Source organism: Somniosus microcephalus, chromosome 4, assembly GCF_052327205.1.
Source record: "Somniosus microcephalus isolate GS21.2 chromosome 4, FLI_Smic_1.0, whole genome shotgun sequence".
NCBI classification, from domain to species: Eukaryota; Metazoa; Chordata; class Chondrichthyes; order Squaliformes; family Somniosidae; genus Somniosus; species Somniosus microcephalus.
In genome coordinates this window covers 230,310,565-230,328,595 of record NC_140990.1, presented here as the reverse complement: position 1 = coordinate 230,328,595, position 18,031 = coordinate 230,310,565, and the positions used below count along the sequence as shown (strand labels likewise).

The 18,031-nt window shown below is 43.7% G+C and overlaps 1 protein-coding gene across 5 annotated transcripts in view; it reads left to right on the top strand.

The window, feature by feature from the left end:
* The first annotated feature begins 1,043 nt into the window (after window positions 1-1,043).
* gulp1b (GULP PTB domain containing engulfment adaptor 1b) overlaps window positions 1,044-18,031 on the top strand; it is a 607,790-nt gene continuing 590,802 nt past the window's right edge. For 3 of the 5 annotated variants that reach the window (XM_085985908.1, XM_085985904.1, XM_085985903.1), the window contains exon 1: window positions 1,044-1,182. The gene's annotated coding sequence lies outside the window, so the exon portion shown is untranslated. The other 2 variants (XM_085985906.1, XM_085985905.1) reach the window with 2 other exon arrangements.

Here is an 18,031-nt window from a genome sequence, read left to right as displayed (position 1 = left end):
TATTCGGCCCGTTGAGCCTGTGCCAGCTCTCTGCAAGAGCAGTTCAGCTAGTCCCAATCCCCCGCCTTTTCTCCATAGTCCTGCAATGTTTTTTCCTTCAGGTACTTATCTAATTCCCTTTTGAAAGCCATGATTGAGTCTGCCTCCACCACCCTTTCAGGCAATGCATTCCAGATCTTAACCACTTGTTGCATCAAAAAGTTTTTCCTCATGTTGCCTTTGGATCTTCTGCCAATCACTTTAAATCTGTGTCCTCTGATTCTCGACCCTTCTGCCAATGGGAACAGTTTCTCTATCTACTCTGTCTAGATCCCTCATGGATTTGAACACCTCTATTAAATCTCCTCTCAATCTTCTCCACTGTAAGAACAACCCCAGCCTCTCCATGTAGCTGAAGTCCCTCATCCCTGGAACCATCCTCCAACACCACCTCTCACCATATCTCTCAATGCCACCTACCCACCTTCTCATCTTACCCCTTCTCTCCAGAAAGACATTCAATTGTCCCTTGACCCCATTTACACTGATCACTTTAATACCTTCTCCGTGTCACTTACTCCACCTTTAAGCGAAAAAGTTTTGCCAGATATCCCCTCACTCCTAGCTTAATGTGCAACTTCACTCCATTAATTGTCAATTCCATGCATAGTCTTAAGAACTTCAAAGTCTCCTCTTTTTCAAAGATATCAACTTTGTTGCTATCCCGTGATCTCCTAGTAGTAGTGCATGTGTGCGGGCACCAAGCAAGGACAGGATCATCCTGGGCTACGATGTATTTTTGCCTTCGGAATCCTTGACCATCAAGCATTTTTTTTCCTGAGTGATTTATCAAGTGTTGTGGCTCCTTAATCTGTTTTATAACAACATTCACAGATATCACAGCTCACGTGGACTGTAACAAATGCAAAGTCATGGATATAACAGTAACCGCAGGACACTGAATGATGTTGCATTTTGACAGGTTTTCAGCGTTTTCCCTTTAAACGGATGCAGGCTGTCGCGTTTAAAGCTGGCGCCTTGGTGCTGGGGTTTGTGCACAGCACAGGCCTGCTTGGCTTTACGTCAGTCAACTTTCTAGCGGCAGAGATTCCGGAGCAGGAGGGAGGGGAAAAATTACATACAAACATATCAAAAACAAACGGTGCAACTGCGGATCATCCGAAACAGCAAGATTAAGACAAAGTAGGTGTTACTTGTAACTTTTTAATTTTTTTAGTAGTGGACTCCTACAAATTAGTTTAAAGAGCGTTTCTGAATTTAGACGTGGACGTGTGTACTCTGCTTTCTGTGTGGCAGCGGCTGCAGCCGGGTTTGCTCCTTGAAACTTGAGTCTAAACAGTGATTGGTAATAAGTGCAGCAATGTGTATCCAGCCCCCGGGAGCAGTTTGCCGGCGCTCCGTTCATCTCCAGGGCTGGCCTGCCTCTCCGGAGCAGGGAAGTATGAGGTGGGGGCGGAAGCGGGTGGTGAGAGCGCCCGAATATGAAAACACTGAGTGAAACTTCTGCCGGAGATGTCGGGCGGTGTTCCGGCTTTGACTCCAGTCCAGCCGTCGTCCTTTCGCCGGAGTTCCGAGAAAGTTACAAGATGCATTTTTTTTTAAACTTTAGACTCTGAAAGTTTAACTACCGTAGGTAGCCATTACAACCTTTTTTTTGGTGCAAAGCTTTAAAAAAAATATTTTTATGTGTGCAAGCGGTGACGAGCTCGCTGCGTGCACGCGCAGGTTAATAAGGTGGAAGCGCGAGCCTGCTCCCGAGCCCGGGGTGGAAGTTGTCCTGACGCGCGAGGCTCAGCAGTTCAATCAGTAGCTCCGTGCACGGAGTGGTGCGAGAGGTCCCCACGCTCCTCGTTTACAAGTGCATTGTACAGTCAAGGACTTGCAGAAGTGGTCCTGTCATCCTTCCCTACCTTGAGGACTATCTGGTTCTGTGGTTGTATTATTGAGTTCACAGCGTCTTTATGATTGCAGTTCTAATAAGAGGTACTGGAATTTTGTTTCTGTTTATATGAAATTAAATGACCTCTGAATTTTTGCTTCGTTACTGTGAAATATATAACTTTAAAAAAAAATCTATTTGACAAATTTACTTAAAGCAATTCAGAATTACAGCTTGGAGTAATCGAATGTTCAGATAATGGAAAAACTCAATAGAAGGGTGGCCCCATTCAAGAATTGTACTTCACTAATGGGGTTGTGCTTGTAATTGATGGCGTTTAACTGTTCGGGTTAGAAATTGGGTACCTTAGCGCCTCTGGAGGTGCCCGGGCATGGCACCGCTAACAACTCCCGCTAAATTCAGCAGGAGTTTAGTTGTGGCGGTAACCGGTAGCGCCCCGCTCCGCTGCGCAGGCGATGACAACGTCATCACTGCGCAGCGCCCCGCCTGCAAAATTGGCCCACGCCCCCCTGAATCTGAGCTGGGCTGCTGGCTCCACTTGTGTGTCGGGCTGCTGGCACGGCTCCCCGGGAGTCCAGGTAGGCCCCCGCAAAGTTGTGGGCTTGGGTCCTCCCCTTTAATGAGGGGAAGGGCCGTTCCATGCGGCTGCACTACGTGGCCCAGTGTGTAGCGCTGCAGAATGCACCGCCCTGATATTCAGGGTTAGCGCTCTAAGAAGGAAGTGGAGCGCTTGAATTATTGCTCCACCTCCCTCTTGGGGTGCTAAAACTGAATTTTGCGATTGCCAGCACTAAAATTTGCCCCCAGGCGATGTTAGCACCCCAAAATGGTCGATACCGAATTTTTCCCCCTTAGTATTAAGCTAGTATTTGTGTTATAAGTGAAACATTTATTCGTGCATTGTTTCATGTTGCAAGTTTATTTCAAACCTCTGCAAAAGCTCTTGTAACCAGCATTTTCTTGCTTTATGTAGTGGGGAAGATTTTGTTATCTTGAGGATTACTCTCCTTATGAAATTGACCATTTACAGCAATGATTAATCATTATCTGTCAAGAGATTGATTCTGCGTTCATTCTGATTTTGAGCATGCCGGCATCAGAAAGAGCTATAATGGTGCTGGTATGAGAGTAAGGAGGATAATGTTCAAGTGACAGTCTTGCTTTGCTTTTGCCAGCTGCTAATGGTGTTGAGGTGATTTAAAACTTCTTTGTCATTCTTCCTTTTTAAAAAAGGACATTATCATTTTCTACAGACTGAAGAGATGTGTCTCATTAGCTCTTTATCACAGCCAGAGTGTTGTATGCAGTACTTGCTGTAAGCATTTCATACCCCATTTATATTTCGATGATGTCTCTGGATGCAACTCCACAATATAAACAGGGCAGCACATGTGCATTCAGAGGCTGTCAATACCATCTTGCAAGGTGGTTTAATTCCCTGTTTCTGTGGATAAATCACTAGTGGTGGAAAAAATAAATGATCGTTGCCGTTGTCCCTTTGTCATCAGGATTGCTGTTTGTTCTGACGGCGTACGGACTGAGCTCTCAGCCTGACTGTACGTACCACAAATGTGATCCCCCCCCCAACAAACATTGGAGAAGGTCTGTGGCCAGAATGCTAACCGCAACAATGTGCATGTGTAACTCATGCATTTGAGTAATCTGTTAGCTGCCAGTCTGTCCTGCATTATAAATGGGGTGAATCAAATTATACTGAGTACTTCCATTGGAAGTGGTCCTGTAGTATAAATAGAGTATGAAATCCCGATTCCCATACATGGAACTCTTGTCTTTCTCCAGTGATGTGAATGTACAATGTAGTTGTGGCTCCTCACTTGTGTTGCTTCTGAAATGCTTTTGGTACTGCATTGTTGAATGAAATATAAAGACAAAATTCATTTGTACTGGTCAGTATTGTGCTTTTGGAAGTTATTACTGCTAAAGGAACTCAAATAAATGTATCAGTAGTGAATAGCAATGATTTAAATATCAATCACAATTTTTTTCCTTTATCCCATACTGATACTGCAGCATTTAGTAACAGTACTGCAAGGGACTGATCAGAATATAACCAGTTTGGATAATGCTGCCTTCAGGAGCCATATGAAAAATGTCATAGTAAGGACTTTTTTCTGTTAAATAGCAAGTGTTTCCTCTTTTTTTGACACACTTTGTTGCGGTAACTAGCAATGATATGTAACGATACAAGTCTGGGGTCAAATGATGTACTCTGTGAACAAGTTGTCAGGTTTTTAGAAACATAGAAACATAGAAGATAGGAGCAGGAGTAGGCCATTCGGCCCCTTGAGCCTGTTCCGCCATTTAATGAGATCATGGCTGATCATCCAAATTCAGTACCCTGTCCCTGCTTTCTCCCCATATCCCTTGATACCTTTAGCCTTAAGAAATATATCTAACTCCTTGAATATATTTAATAAGTTGGCCTCAACTGCCTTCTGTGGTAGAGAATTCCACAGGTTCACCACTCTCTGGGTGAAGAAATTCCTCCTCATCTCAGTCCTAAACGGCTTACCCCTTATCCTTAGACTGTGACCCCTGGTTCTGGACACCCCCGCCATCAGGAAGATCGCAAATATAATAACCCCTTGCAAGGAAAAAATATTGACCTCAAGCAATTCTATGCAATAAAGTATCTGGTCCAGAAATTGAAATATGGAGGTGTCTGTTTAAAATCTAAACTGTACATCAGACTACCATGAAGATCGCAATCCTTAGACTGAATGCTTGTCCCAAAGTCTTCAAGATGAAGATAAAATTGCAACACTAAAAAATTAGTGCTAGGAACAACCATTTTAAATTAGACCATTTACAATTATCCCATGAGTGAAAAGAAATCAGCATAATTTAAAAAAAAAAAAAATATGCATTGAAACTTACTCAAGTACACCAAGAGTTCTCAAAATTACAAAGACTGTTAAAAACCAGTGTGGCATAAGAAAACCACGTAACTTTCGCAAAATCTAAGAAAAACCTACCTAAAAGTTCAAACAAATACATGTTGAGGCACCAAATTTGAATCGCACAACCAGGATTAGATACCTATGAATGCTCAACGAATTAAATTCCAGTCTCCATTTACCATGTTCAAGTTGTCGACCAACCATTTGGATACCTGTCTCAAGAATGCAGGCTAAAACAGCTCCGAAAAGGAAAACCGTGTTTTAAGGGATTTCAGTGATTGGCAAATGGGGGAGGGAGGGACAGGCAGATGCCTACACATACAAGAAACTTACTTCAGTGAGTCTTATATATTCACATTATTTTGTTTTGCTCACAGACCTAGAATGTTTTGCTTCCCAAACAACTTTACAGGAAAGAAAGTATCCCAGCATTATGCCTGTTGAATAGAGCACTGAAAGATTTATATGTTTAACCAATTAAAGCAAGGAGAGTGAAATTGGGAAAGAAATCGTGTTCAGTTGGTAGCAGGAGACAAAAATGATTGTGGTGGGGAAGAGGAAGAGCAGTACTGGTGAGGGAGGGTGACAGAGACTGAGAAAGCATGTAGGGCTGGGGAGGGGGGGTGGGTGGCAGTGATGATCACTTGTCAACTCTCCTCAGATTTGCTCTAACCAGACTAGTTTTCAGCTTCTGTCTGTTTCTGATCCTAATCTGTGCTGGATTGTTAATCTGCATTTTGTTTGAATAGTTCAACCTAATCTGCTTGTACTTTGCTGGTTGGCAGTCTACACCATAATTTACAAGCTCCTGTGTGAAGTAGTTATTGTCCTGCTTCAGCAAAAACAATTTCTCCACGTACACCCCATTAACTTCTTTTGTGCCAGTAATGATTTAGTCTTTAACTCTATTTATTGCCTGAACTTGAATTTTTTTTTTTAATTCATAAAATGTCTATAATATATTCAGTATTTTGTCTGTGTGTTAAACTAACAAGGATAAAATCAGGCTGGTTACCATGGTAATTTTTGTTAGCTACCTAGAGAGGGAATTATAGCTGAACCATCTTCGATGTCTCAACAATGACATTGCATATGTATGCAAGCTACTGTAGTTTTTGAAAGAATGGGAAGACCCTAGGAGGTCAGTCAGTCAGTTGAACTGACCAGTCATCAACAAGCATTTTAGGCTAGCAACGATGATTTTTCTCATTCAGTGTTGGTAGGTAGCCATTTTGGATTAATTAATGAGCAATATGTTCTTTGCTCACAGTTCTCCAGGCAAGCCCAATGGTAAGCTCTTAATGATTGACAGCTTGGCGGACTGAGATTTGGAATCTGAGACTTGAGTCACTCTCGCAATTAGTGATGCATACAAACACTGGGTGACGACCCTAGCAGACAGTAACACAAAAGTTTGAAATAGCTTAGCTTTGATAGTGGGCGTACACCTAGGGGCTCAGTAAGGTTGCATCTATATTTTTCATAAACAGAGGATCAATAGAAAGTTGACTCTCGCTGTGAAAATTATATTCATTCATGTATTTTGTGTAAAATAAACCAGATTGTTGGTTTGTCATGCCTTCTCTCAGTGCATTTCAAGTCCACCTTCTGCAAAAAAATGACAACACGCGGTGGCACATGCTCCACATACCAAGTACTGCAATTATCGCAAGGGTTTTGTTATGATCCCTGGGCCATAATATTGTTTATCTAAGTCTTGGGCAGTGATAGATGCACTCCAGATTGTAGGCAATATGAAGTCTACACCGGAGTGACCACTGAGGCTGAACATGAGAGAATATTTGTTGCAAAATCCAAAAATTGTTACAACAACTCATAGCCTAGTTTTTTTTTCTCTAATAAGGATCTGTTTTGCTACCTTACTCAGTTTTCATTGCTTCTTGATTGACTTTCTTTTACTGACCTGCTTTCAATGTCTGTCATAGTTTGGTTGACATTCATAAAGTACTGAAATGTCTTCAGATAATTTACTATTGTTTCATTGGATTTGTACTGTAGAACCATAGAAGTTTACAGTACACACAGAAGCTATTTGACTAATTGGGGGTGATTTTGCTAATGGGGAGCTTTTGGAGGTGGGACTCCAGCTTGTCTGGTTTCAGTCCCGCCTCCATCAACTTCTGGTCAACCCACCTAGCAGGCCAGTTAAGGGAAAGCCAGTTGCAGAGAATGTCAACGTATGACGTTTCATCTGTCAAAAGGTTTTGACAGATGAATTGTCATTGCTTGACAGCTCTGTGAAGCTGTCAAACAATGACATTCTCTGTAGTTTTGATGAGGTTTTGAATTCAAGACTTCATCAAACATCTTTCTTTTGCAGAAATGAGATGGTTGTTGCATTGGAGACTGCAACGGCCATCTGTCATCTCCAACGCGGAGGTGTGAAACTATCCGCATACACTCCGACTGAAGCCTGCAGGAAGAAACAAAGGTAAGTACACTTTTACTGACACTTTGCACTTACCTCAGATACTCACCTCTCCACACTTGCACCCATCATTTACCTTCACAGCACACTTTTGCACCCTCCCGACCCCTGCAGACCCACTACTCGCCTCGGTGACCTGGTGGGTTTCGGAGCTTTTGGGAAGCCCGCACTTGTGAGGGCAAAAAGGGGATAATCCTATTTTCTGCCTGTTAACTACCTGTTAACCGGCAGTTAATAGGCTTTAATCCCTTCCCGGCTCCAAGGAGACGGGACCCAGCGCGGGGCGGCTACCCGCCTCCTGGGAAGATGGGTTGGGCACCCGCCCCCAAATTCTGCCATTTCCCGGCAGACCCGCCTCTCCAGGGCTGACAAGATCGCGCCCATTGTGTCTGTGACAGCTCTTTGTGAGAGCAATCCAAAACTAATCCCATTGTTGTGGTTCTTCCCAATAACCCTGTATCTTCCTATGCTTCAAATATTTATCCAGTTTTCCCATAAAAGAAGCAGTGGTCTCTGCCTCAACTGCTCCCATTTGGGCATTCGATGCTCCAACAGCCTTCTACATGAAGACATTTCTCCTAGTCTCTTCCTCAGTGACAGTTTTAAATTGATGAGCCTCTGTCATTAACCAGAGGAAATAGTTTTTCCATACTTGCTCCATGAATACCCTTAATCATTAAAAAAAACTCTCATGAATGTGCTTATATCCTTTAATATTCCAGTTCTTTGTCACTTGCTGCCCTACATTGTGGAGATATTTTGGGCAACCTATCTTTTCTGATTTACCTTAGTCCTTAACTATAATTTTATCTGATTTTTAGCTGTTGCATTGGTTACTTTACTCAAAATTAATCATTTGGCCAGTCCCTAAATAACTTTGAATCACCGCCATTCTCTTGGAATGCCCCAATTTGTCAACACAACTTGGTGCTATTCATAAATGTGGGCATTATTTTCAGTAACTTCAAGATAATGAATGTGAAAAATAAATGTCCCAGCTCAAATCTTTAGTAGATTCAACAATTTACAGTTGAAGCTGGTTTTTTCTTCGATCAAGCCAAACAACAATCCAATTTATAAGTTCACGTTGGATTATATAAAGTTGTACTTTATCATTTTGTACTTTATCATTAAGTAGAGTAAGTACCTATCTGGGTGGAAATGCATTTTGGGCCATTTTTAGGCCTGAAATAAGTGGCGTGCTGGGAGCATACACCAGGGGCCTGAGGCTCAAGGCTCACCCGAAATTCGGCCTCTGGCCTCATCAGCATATTGTCACTGAGCTGCGAACACCAATCGGATTTCTAGAGGCAGCTCGTCAGTTCCACACGGACACAGTTGGTTCAGCTGCCTTAAAGGTGATCGGGAGGGATCCAGCCCATGCAATCTCAATTATTCTTTCACTTACATTTCCTGATTATTCTCACTGTCTCTGCTATTTCATTAGTAGTGTAGCAGTTATTTGTTTTTCTTCCATTTCAGAATTGAAACCTGAAATCTACTTTCTTTTCCTTTTCCTTGGCTTTTCTTGTTCTGCCTTCCACCAGACATTCAAACAAACTTGGCAGCATTAACTGTTTTAGTTGACTTCAGGCTTCTGTTGCTTCATGATGTTTGATTCTGCAATAGCGTGTTAACCCAGTATTTACTATGCAAGATCTTGGCCTCAGAAGTAATAAAAAGGCAAATTTTGATGTGAAATATGTAAAATAGTGATTGTGCAAACATGATGACCTTGAATTTCCTCCATACTTGCACTTGGAGACAAGTATATTCTGGGCGCATATGGCTTAAAAGATTGTGGAATTTTGGGTATGAGTTACACACGTAACTACAAGACACCCAAGTCTCCTTGACCTTTTACAACTGTCCATCGATCCCTCTGCCCCTAAATTAGGCCATGCCTCCAGCTTACAGAGCCTCATCTACGAGTTATTGCAATTGTGCTTGCTAAAAGGCTCTTCAAATTACGACCAGATTTTCAGGCGCAGCACAAAGCAATTTCTCGAGAGTTTTTAAAAACATTTATCCTCACTGAGACCGGCACTGTATTTTCTGTTTCTTTTAATGCATTTTTATGGAATAAGTATAAGTCCTATTTAAAAATTGTAAAGCTTCCCCTACTGTGCAGTCCTAAACATGTGTGCCTAAAGTGCATGAATGATGGTTAGGTGAGTTGAAACTTTAATTTTTATACTTTAGAAAGAAATATATGATGTGAGTTTGGTGCATTCCTTGGGCCCCAATTGTTTACGCTCGTTCACGCCCATTTTTACGTTTGGGTGTATTCGAATGTGATTCTGATGTGAGCCCAATTAGACATTGGCAGATTGGGCATGGGAATGAACACATTTTCCGGTCTAATGTCTGGGTTATTTCCATGGAGGAATTTCCAAGCTGATTGAACCAGCTCGTGTGTGGTTGTAAACTACCAAATCAATTTGAGCCCTTGACCTACATAATCTGCTTCTTGTTTGTAGATTATATGGTCCAATATTACTCATTTTATTTGGTGAGCTATCAAATGCTATTTTCCTATATTAAATACACACCTCAATCAGGAAATTCTGTCTTGTTTAAATGGGAAAGTATATCAGGATGTATTTATTAGAAATTAATATTTATTACTGGTGTTTCCAAACTGCACCCTCATTACTATGGTTCATTCCGTCTGGGAGAAGATACTTTGTGTGAAATACTTTTGATGTGGAAATTATAGCCTCAATGCTGCTCATAGCCCACTATTCCAATACATAACTGTCGAGCAGAATTATTATAGCATTGTGATGATCCTGTTTCAGATCATCATCTCTTTTTAAAAAATTTTTAAAGGAATTTGTAACTGTACCAAGTATTAGAATTTAAGAATGTCTTCTGAGAGTGAGTTCTGTTTGACATTAAAGTGAGGAGAGGATAACAGTCCCTCATCTGGTCCAGGTTAGCGGGATAAGCAGTTCAGGTTTGTTATATATTAGGTTGCGACTGTGAGAGGGATTGCTAGGCTCATTGGTTAAAACCATCAAAAATATATTTGTAATATACACAATAGGCTGTCTGGGTGCACACTGTCAGAAATCATCTCTCATTTAAAGTGGATTCAGGGTATTGCGCCAATCAACACGATATCCAAGCCATGTCCCCAAGCCACTGTGTCTTTGTTCTGAATTCTTGACCGGTAGTTCTTTAGGCAAAGGCTGTCTGAATTAGGGGGTAAATACGGCAATCTTTCTTAGTTCTTTAGTTTAGTTTCTGCAGTTCTGTCACATGCACAGGTCACTGTGGTGATGCAAGACGTGAAGTCAATGGCATGCGCTTATGTAAAAAGTACCTGAATAAATCATCATTTTGGTTTGAGTAGAACCATTTTAAACGAGGAAATTTCGAACTATTATTTTTATTTTTTCTGTTAAAATATTCTTCTGTATAAATTGCACTTTTTTAATAGACACATTCATAAGGACATAAGAAATAGGAGCAGTAGGCATACGGCCCCTTGAGCCAGCTCCGCCATTCAGTAAGTTCACAGCTGATCTTCGACCTCAACTGCACATTCCCGCCTTATCCCTTTATTCCCTTAATATCCAAAAATCTATCGATCTGGGTCTTGAATATACTCAACGACTGAGCGTCCACAGCCCTCTGGGGTAAAGAATTCCAAAGATTCACGACCCTCTGAGTGAAGAAATTTCATGCATAGATACATACATAGAAGATAGGAGCAGGAGTAGGCCATTCGGCCCTTCGAGCCTGCTCCGCCATTCAATGAGATCATGGCTGATCATCCAAATTCAGTACCCGGTCCCTGCCTTCTCCCCATATCCCTTGATCCCTTTAGCCTTAAGAAATATATCCAACTCTTTCTTGAATATACTTAATGAACTGGCCTCCACCGCCCTCTGTGGCAGAGAATTCCACAGGTTCACCACTCTCGGTGAAGAAATTCCTCCTCATTTTCAGTCCTAAATGGCTTACCCCTTATCCTTAGACTATGACCCCTGGTTCTGGACTCCCTGGCCATCAGAAACATCCTTCCTGCATCTAGTCTGTCCAGGCCTGACAGAATTTTATAGGTTTCGATGAGATCCCCTCTCAATCTTCTAAACTCCAGTGAGTATAAGCCCAATCGACCCAATCTCTCCTCGTACGTCATTCCTGCCATCCCAGGTATCAGCCTGGTGAATCTTCGCTGCACTCCTTCCATGGCAAGAACGTCCTTCCTCAGGTAAGGCGACCAAAACTGCACACAATACTCAAGGTGTGGTCTCGCCAAGGCCCTGTACAACTGTAGCAAGACACCCTTGTTCTTGTACTCAAACCCTCTTGCTACGAAGGCCAACATACCATTTGCCTTCTTAACCGCCTGCTGCACCTGCATGCTTACCTTCAGCGACTGGTGCACAAGAACACCCAGGTCTCTGCACTTCCCCTTCTCCCAAACTATTACCATTCAAATAATAATCTGCCTTCCTGTTTTTGCCACCAAAGTGGATAACCTCACATTATCCACATTATAGTGCATTTGCCATCTTTCTGCCCAGTCACCCAACCAGTCCAAATCGTGCTGGAGTTTCACGACATCCTCCTCAGAGCATACCCTCTCTCTCTCCCCCCCCCCCCTCTCTCTCCCCCCCCCCCCTCTCTCTCTCCCCCCCCCCCCCCCCCCCCCCCCCCAGCTTTGTGTTGTCTGCAAATTTGGAGATATTACATCCAATTCCCTCGTCCAGATCATTAATATATATTGTGAACAGCTGGGGTCCTAGGACCGATCCTTGCGGTACCCCACTAGTCACTGCCTGCCACTCGGAAAACGACCAGTTTATTCCAACTCTTTGCTTTCTGTCCGCCAACCAGTTCTCTATCCAAGTCAATACCTTGCCCCCAATCCCATGTGCCTTAATTTTGCACGCTAATCTCTTGTGTGGGACCTTATCGAAAGCATTCTGAAAGTCCAAATACACCACATCCACTGGTTCTCCCTTTATCTATTTTACCAGTTACATCCTCAAAAAATTCCAGTAGATTAGTCAAGCATGATTTACCTTTTGTAAATCCATGTTGACTTTGTCCGATCCAGTCACTGCTTTCCAAGTGCTCTGCTATTACATCTTTTATAATGGACTCTAGCATTTTCCCCACTACCGATGTCAAGCTTACCGGTCTATAATTCCCCGCCTTTTCTCTACCACCTTTTTTGAATAGTGGGGTAACATTAGCTACCCGCCAATCCATGGGTACCGTTCCAGAGTCTATCGAGTTCTGGAATATGACCAGCAATGCATCTACTATTTCTAGGGCCACTTCCTTAAGTACCCTGGGATGTAGATTATCAGGCCCTGGGGATTTATCAGCCTTCAGTCCCATCAATTTTCCTAACACCATTTCCCTAGAAATACTGATTTCTTTCAGTTCTACCCTTTCATCAGACCCTATGTTCCCCGGCATCTCTGGGAGGTTATTTGTGTCCTCCTTTGTGAAGACAGAACCAAAATATGTATTTAGTTGGTCTGCCATTTCTTTGTTCCCCATTATAAATTCCCCCGATTCTGACTGCAAGGGACCTACGCTTGACTTCACCAATCTTTTTCTCTTCACATATCTATAAAAGCTTTTACAGTCAGTTTTTATGTTCTCTGCAAGCTTACTCTCATATTCTATTTTCCCTTTCTTAATTAATCCCTTTGTCCTCCTTTGTTGAATCCTAAACTGCTCCCAATCCTCAGGGTTATTGCTTTTTCTGGCCAATTTTATATGCCCTCTCCTTGGACCTTATGCTATCCCTAATTTCCTTTGTTAGCCACGAATTTCCCTTGTTAGCCACGGTTGGGTCACCTTTTTTGTTTTATTTTTATGCCAAACTGGGATGAACAAATTCTGTAGTTCATCCATTCGGTCTTTGAATGTTTGCCATTGCCTATCCACCGTCAACCCTTTGAGTGCCATTCCCCAATCAATCCTACCCAACTCGCTCCTCAGACCATCATAGTTTCCTTTATTTAAATTGAGGACCCTAGTCTCCGAGTCAACTGCTTCATTCTCCATCTTAATGAAGAATTCGATCATATTATGATCGCTCCGACCCAAGGGGCCTCTTACAACAAGATTGCTAATTAATCCTTTCTCGTTACATAATACCCAGTCTAAGATGGCCTGATCTCTAGTTGGTTCCTCGACATATTGGTCCAGGAAACCATCCCGTAAACACTCCAGGAATTCCTCCTCCACAGTATTGTTACTCATTTGGTTGGCCCAATCTATATGTAGATTAAAGTCGCCCATGATGACTGCTGTGCCCTTATTGCACGCTTCTTTAATTTCTCTTTGAATGCCATCCCCAACCTCAGCCTTACTGTTTGGAGGTCTATAAACCACTCCCACTAACGCTTTTTTCCCCTTTAGTATTTCTCAATTCTACCCATACAGATTCCACCTCATCAGAGCTAATATCCTTCATTACAATTGTGTTAATCCCTTCTTTAACCAGTAATGCTACCCCACCTCCCTTTCCTTTTTTGCCTATCTTTCCTGAATATCGAATACCCCTGGATGTTGAGTTCCCAGTCCTGGCCTTCCTTGAGCCACGTTTCCGTAATCCCAACCAAATCGTATTTGTTTACTTCTATTTGCGCAGCCAATTTATCTACCTTATTACAAATGCTCCTTGCATTAAGACACAAAGCCTTCAGGCTTGTTTTTTTAACGCTCTTAGACCTTTTAGAATTATTATTTACTGTGGCCATGTTTGATTTATACCGTTGATTTCTCTGACTGCCACTTTTGTTTTTCTCCTTCCTATCTTTTGCTTTTATCTTTGTTTCCCTTTCCTCTGTCTCCCTGCTCAGGTTCCCAACCCCCTGCCATTTTAGTTTAAACCCTCCCCCACCGCACTAGCAAACACTCCCCCTAGGACATTGGTTCCAGCCCTGCCCAGGTGCAGACCGTCCGGTTTGAACTGGTCCCACATCCCCCAGAATCGGTTCCAATGTCCCAGGAACTTGAATCCCTCCCCCTGGCACCATTCCTCTAGCCACGTATTCATCTGAAGTATCCTTCTATTTCTACTCTGACTAGCACGTGGCACTGGTAGCAATCCTGAGATTACTACCTTTTGAGGTCCTGTTTTTTAATTTATCTCCTAACTCCCTATACTCCGCTTTTAGGACCTCATCCCGCTTTTTACCTATATCGTTGGTGCCTATATGCACCACGACAACTGGCTCTTCACCCTCCCCTTCCAAGATGTTCTGGAGTCGCTCGGAGACATCCTTAACCCTTGCACCAGGGAGGCAACACACCATCGTGGAGTCTCGTTTGCGGCCGCAGAAACGCCTATCTATTCCCCTTACAATTGAATCCCCTATTACTATAGCTCTACCCCTCCCTTTTTCCTCCCATTCTGTGCAGCAGAGCCACCCCTGGTGCCAGGAAGTTGGCTGCTGCTGCCTTCCTCTGATAAGCCCCCCCCCCCCCCCCCCCAAACAGTACTCCAAGTGGTGTATCTGTTGGAGAGGGGGATGGCCACAGGGGACCCCTGCACTACCTGCCTGCGCCTAGTACTCTGCCTGTTGGTCACCCGTTCCCTTTCTTCCTGTCCAACCTCTACCTGCGGTGTGTCCAACTCCGTAAATGTGTTATTCACGTTGTCCTGAGCATCGTGAACGCTCCAGTATGTGTTCAATCGCAGCTCCAGCGCCGCAATGCGGTCTGTCAGTAGCTGCAGCTGGATGCACTTCCTGCACATGTAGTTGTCAGGGACACCGGAAGTGTCCCTGAGTTCCCACATATCGCAGGAGGAGCAGATCACGGGGCCCGGCTGTCCTGCCATGACTTACCTTTGATTTAATTTAAATTCAATTAATTAATCAATCCCACTAATTACACTCCAGTTAACTGGTTTACCAACAGTCCCTGCTACACCAGAGAGACCTTAGAAACTATAAACAGAGTTAAAGTTTAAAAAAAAAGAGATACACTCGCCAACCAATCACTTACCTGCTTCCTGGTGACGTCACACTTTGATTACTTTTTACCTCTCTCCCCTGCTGTTGAATTGGTCGGGCTGCTCCTGACTCACTGCCACCGGTGTAACTGCTGCCGATGCTGTGTTCCCACACAGGCCCGCTCTAGTCGGGCTGCTCCTGACTCACTGCCACCGGTGTAACTGCTGCCGATGCTGTGTTCCCACACAGGCCCGCTCTAGTCGGGCTGCTCCTGACTCACTGCCACCGGTGTAACTGCTGCCGATGCTGTGTTCCCACACAGGCCCGCTCTAGTCGGGCTGCTCCTGACTCACTGCCACCGGTTTGAACTGCTGCCGATGCTGTGTTCCCACACAGGCCCGCTCTAGTCGGGCTGCTCCTGACTCACTGCCACCGGTGTAACTGCTGCCGATGCTGTGTTCCCACACAGGCCCGCTCTAGTCGGGCTGCTCCTGACTCACTGCCACCGGTGTAACTGCTGCCGATGCTGTGTTCCCACACAGGCCCGCTCTAGTCGGGCTGCTCCTGACTCACTGCCACCGGTTTGAACTGCTGCCGATGCTGTGTTCCCACACAGGCCCGCTCTAGTCGGGCTGCTCCTGACTCACTGCCACCGGTTTGAACTGCCGCCGATGCTGTGTTCCCACAAGGCCCGCTCTCCTCCTCCTCAGTCCTAAATGGCCAACCCCTTATCCTGAGACTATGCCCCCATGCTCTAGCCTCTCCAGCTAGGGGAAAACAGCCTCTCAGCAGCACCCCAATAGTAACAGCCTGCCAACCTGAAAATGACCTGTTTATTCCTTCTCTGTTTTCTTTCCTTTAACCAATCCTCAATCCATCCATGCTAATATATTACCCCAACCCCATGATCCCTTATCTTGTGTAACAACCTTTCGTGTGGCATCTTATCGAATGCCTTTTGAAAATCCAAACCTACTACATTCACTGGTTCGCCTTTATCTACCCTGCTAGTTACATCCTCAAAAAACTCTAATAGATTTGTAAAACACGATTTTCCATTCATAAAACCATGTTGCCTCTGCCTAATCATATTATGATTTTCTAAGTGCCCTGTTACCACATTCCAGCATTTTCCTGACTACTGATGTCAGGCTAACTAGCCTATAGCTCCCTGTTTTCTCTCTTCTTTCATTCTTGAATAGCGGTGTTACATTTTCTACCTTCCAATTCATTTTTAGCTTGAGCTATGTGATTTGTCAACATGGTTTCTGCTGGTTCAGCAAGGTCTGGAACATGTAGTGAGTAGGCTGTATTGTTTACCCAATAAACAACTTGCATTTATTTTGTGCCTTTTTAATGTAGTAAAATGTCCCAAGCTGCTTAATAGTAGAAGGGTTTACATTGATTACCCTATGAAAATGCTATCCCACATATTTTGCACACAAGGTCAAACTTTGGCTCATCAGGATGGCTTGCTTATGGAAGTTCACTTTTGCAGAGAGCATGGGACAGAAAGAGAGAGAGAGAGAGAGAGAGAGAGAGAGCGTGTGAGTATGTCTTTCCTCACCCTAATTTACGTTCTTTGGCCAGAATTGAAAATAAAACAAATTAATTAGATTTTGAAAGCTTCTGACAAACTAGCTCTGATTACCATCACTTGTGTTTTGATAGAAAATATAAATGTTCTAATTAGCAACAGAGAGAGACATATCCAAGGACCAATCACAAAACACTGAAATTAATATTTAGGAATATTTTTTCAATTTATTTATTCACGGGATGTAGGCGTCGCTGGCAAGGCCAGCAGTGGCGGAACCCAAACTGAGCATCAGTGAGCAGGTTATTTGTGAGTGAGTACTGCTTGATAACACTGTCAACAACACCACCTTCTATCACCTTTACTGATTAAGAGTAGGTTGATAGGTGGTAATTGCTGGATTGGATTTGTCCTGCTTTTTGTGGACAGAACATACCTGGACAATTTTTCACTTTGTCGAGTACTGGAACAGCTTGGCTAGAGGCGTGGCTAGTTCTGGAGCACAAGTCTTCAGCATGACAGCTGGGATGTTGTCCGGGCCCATAGAATCATAGAAAGTTACAGCACGAAAGGAGGCCATTTCGGCCCAGCCTTTGCTGTCTCCTGTGCCCTTAGCCATTCCTTGATATCATGTGGGGTGAGTTGAATTGGCTGAAAACTGGCATCTGTGATGGTGGTGACCTCGGGAGGAGACTGAGATGGATCATCCACTCGGCTCTTCTGGTTGAAGATGGTTGCAAACGCTTCAGCCTTCTTTTGTAGTCACGTGATGGACTCTGCCATCATTTAGGATGGGGATATCCATGGCGCCTCCTCCTGCCGTTAGTTGTTTAATGGTCCACCACCATTCACGACTTGATGTGACAGGACTGCAGAGCTTTGATCTGATCCGTTGGTTGTGGGATTGCTTAGCCTTGTCTGTAGCATGCTGCTTCTGCTGTTTAGCATGCATGTTGTGTTGTAGCTTCCCCAGGTTGGCACCTCATTTTTAGTATGCCTGGTGCTGCTCCTGGCATCCTCATTGAACCAGGGTTGGTCCTCTGGCTTGATGGTAATGGTAGTGAGGGATATGCTGGGCCATGCGGTTACAGATAGTGATGGAATATAATTCTGCTGCTGCTGATGACCCACAGTGCCTCACGGATGCCTAGTTTTGAGCTACTAGATCTGTTCTGAACCTAGCATGGTGGTAGTGCCACATAACACAATGGAGCATGTCCTCAGTGTGAAGATGGGACTTCTTCTCCACAAGGACTGTGTGGTGGTCACTCCTACCAGTACTGTCAT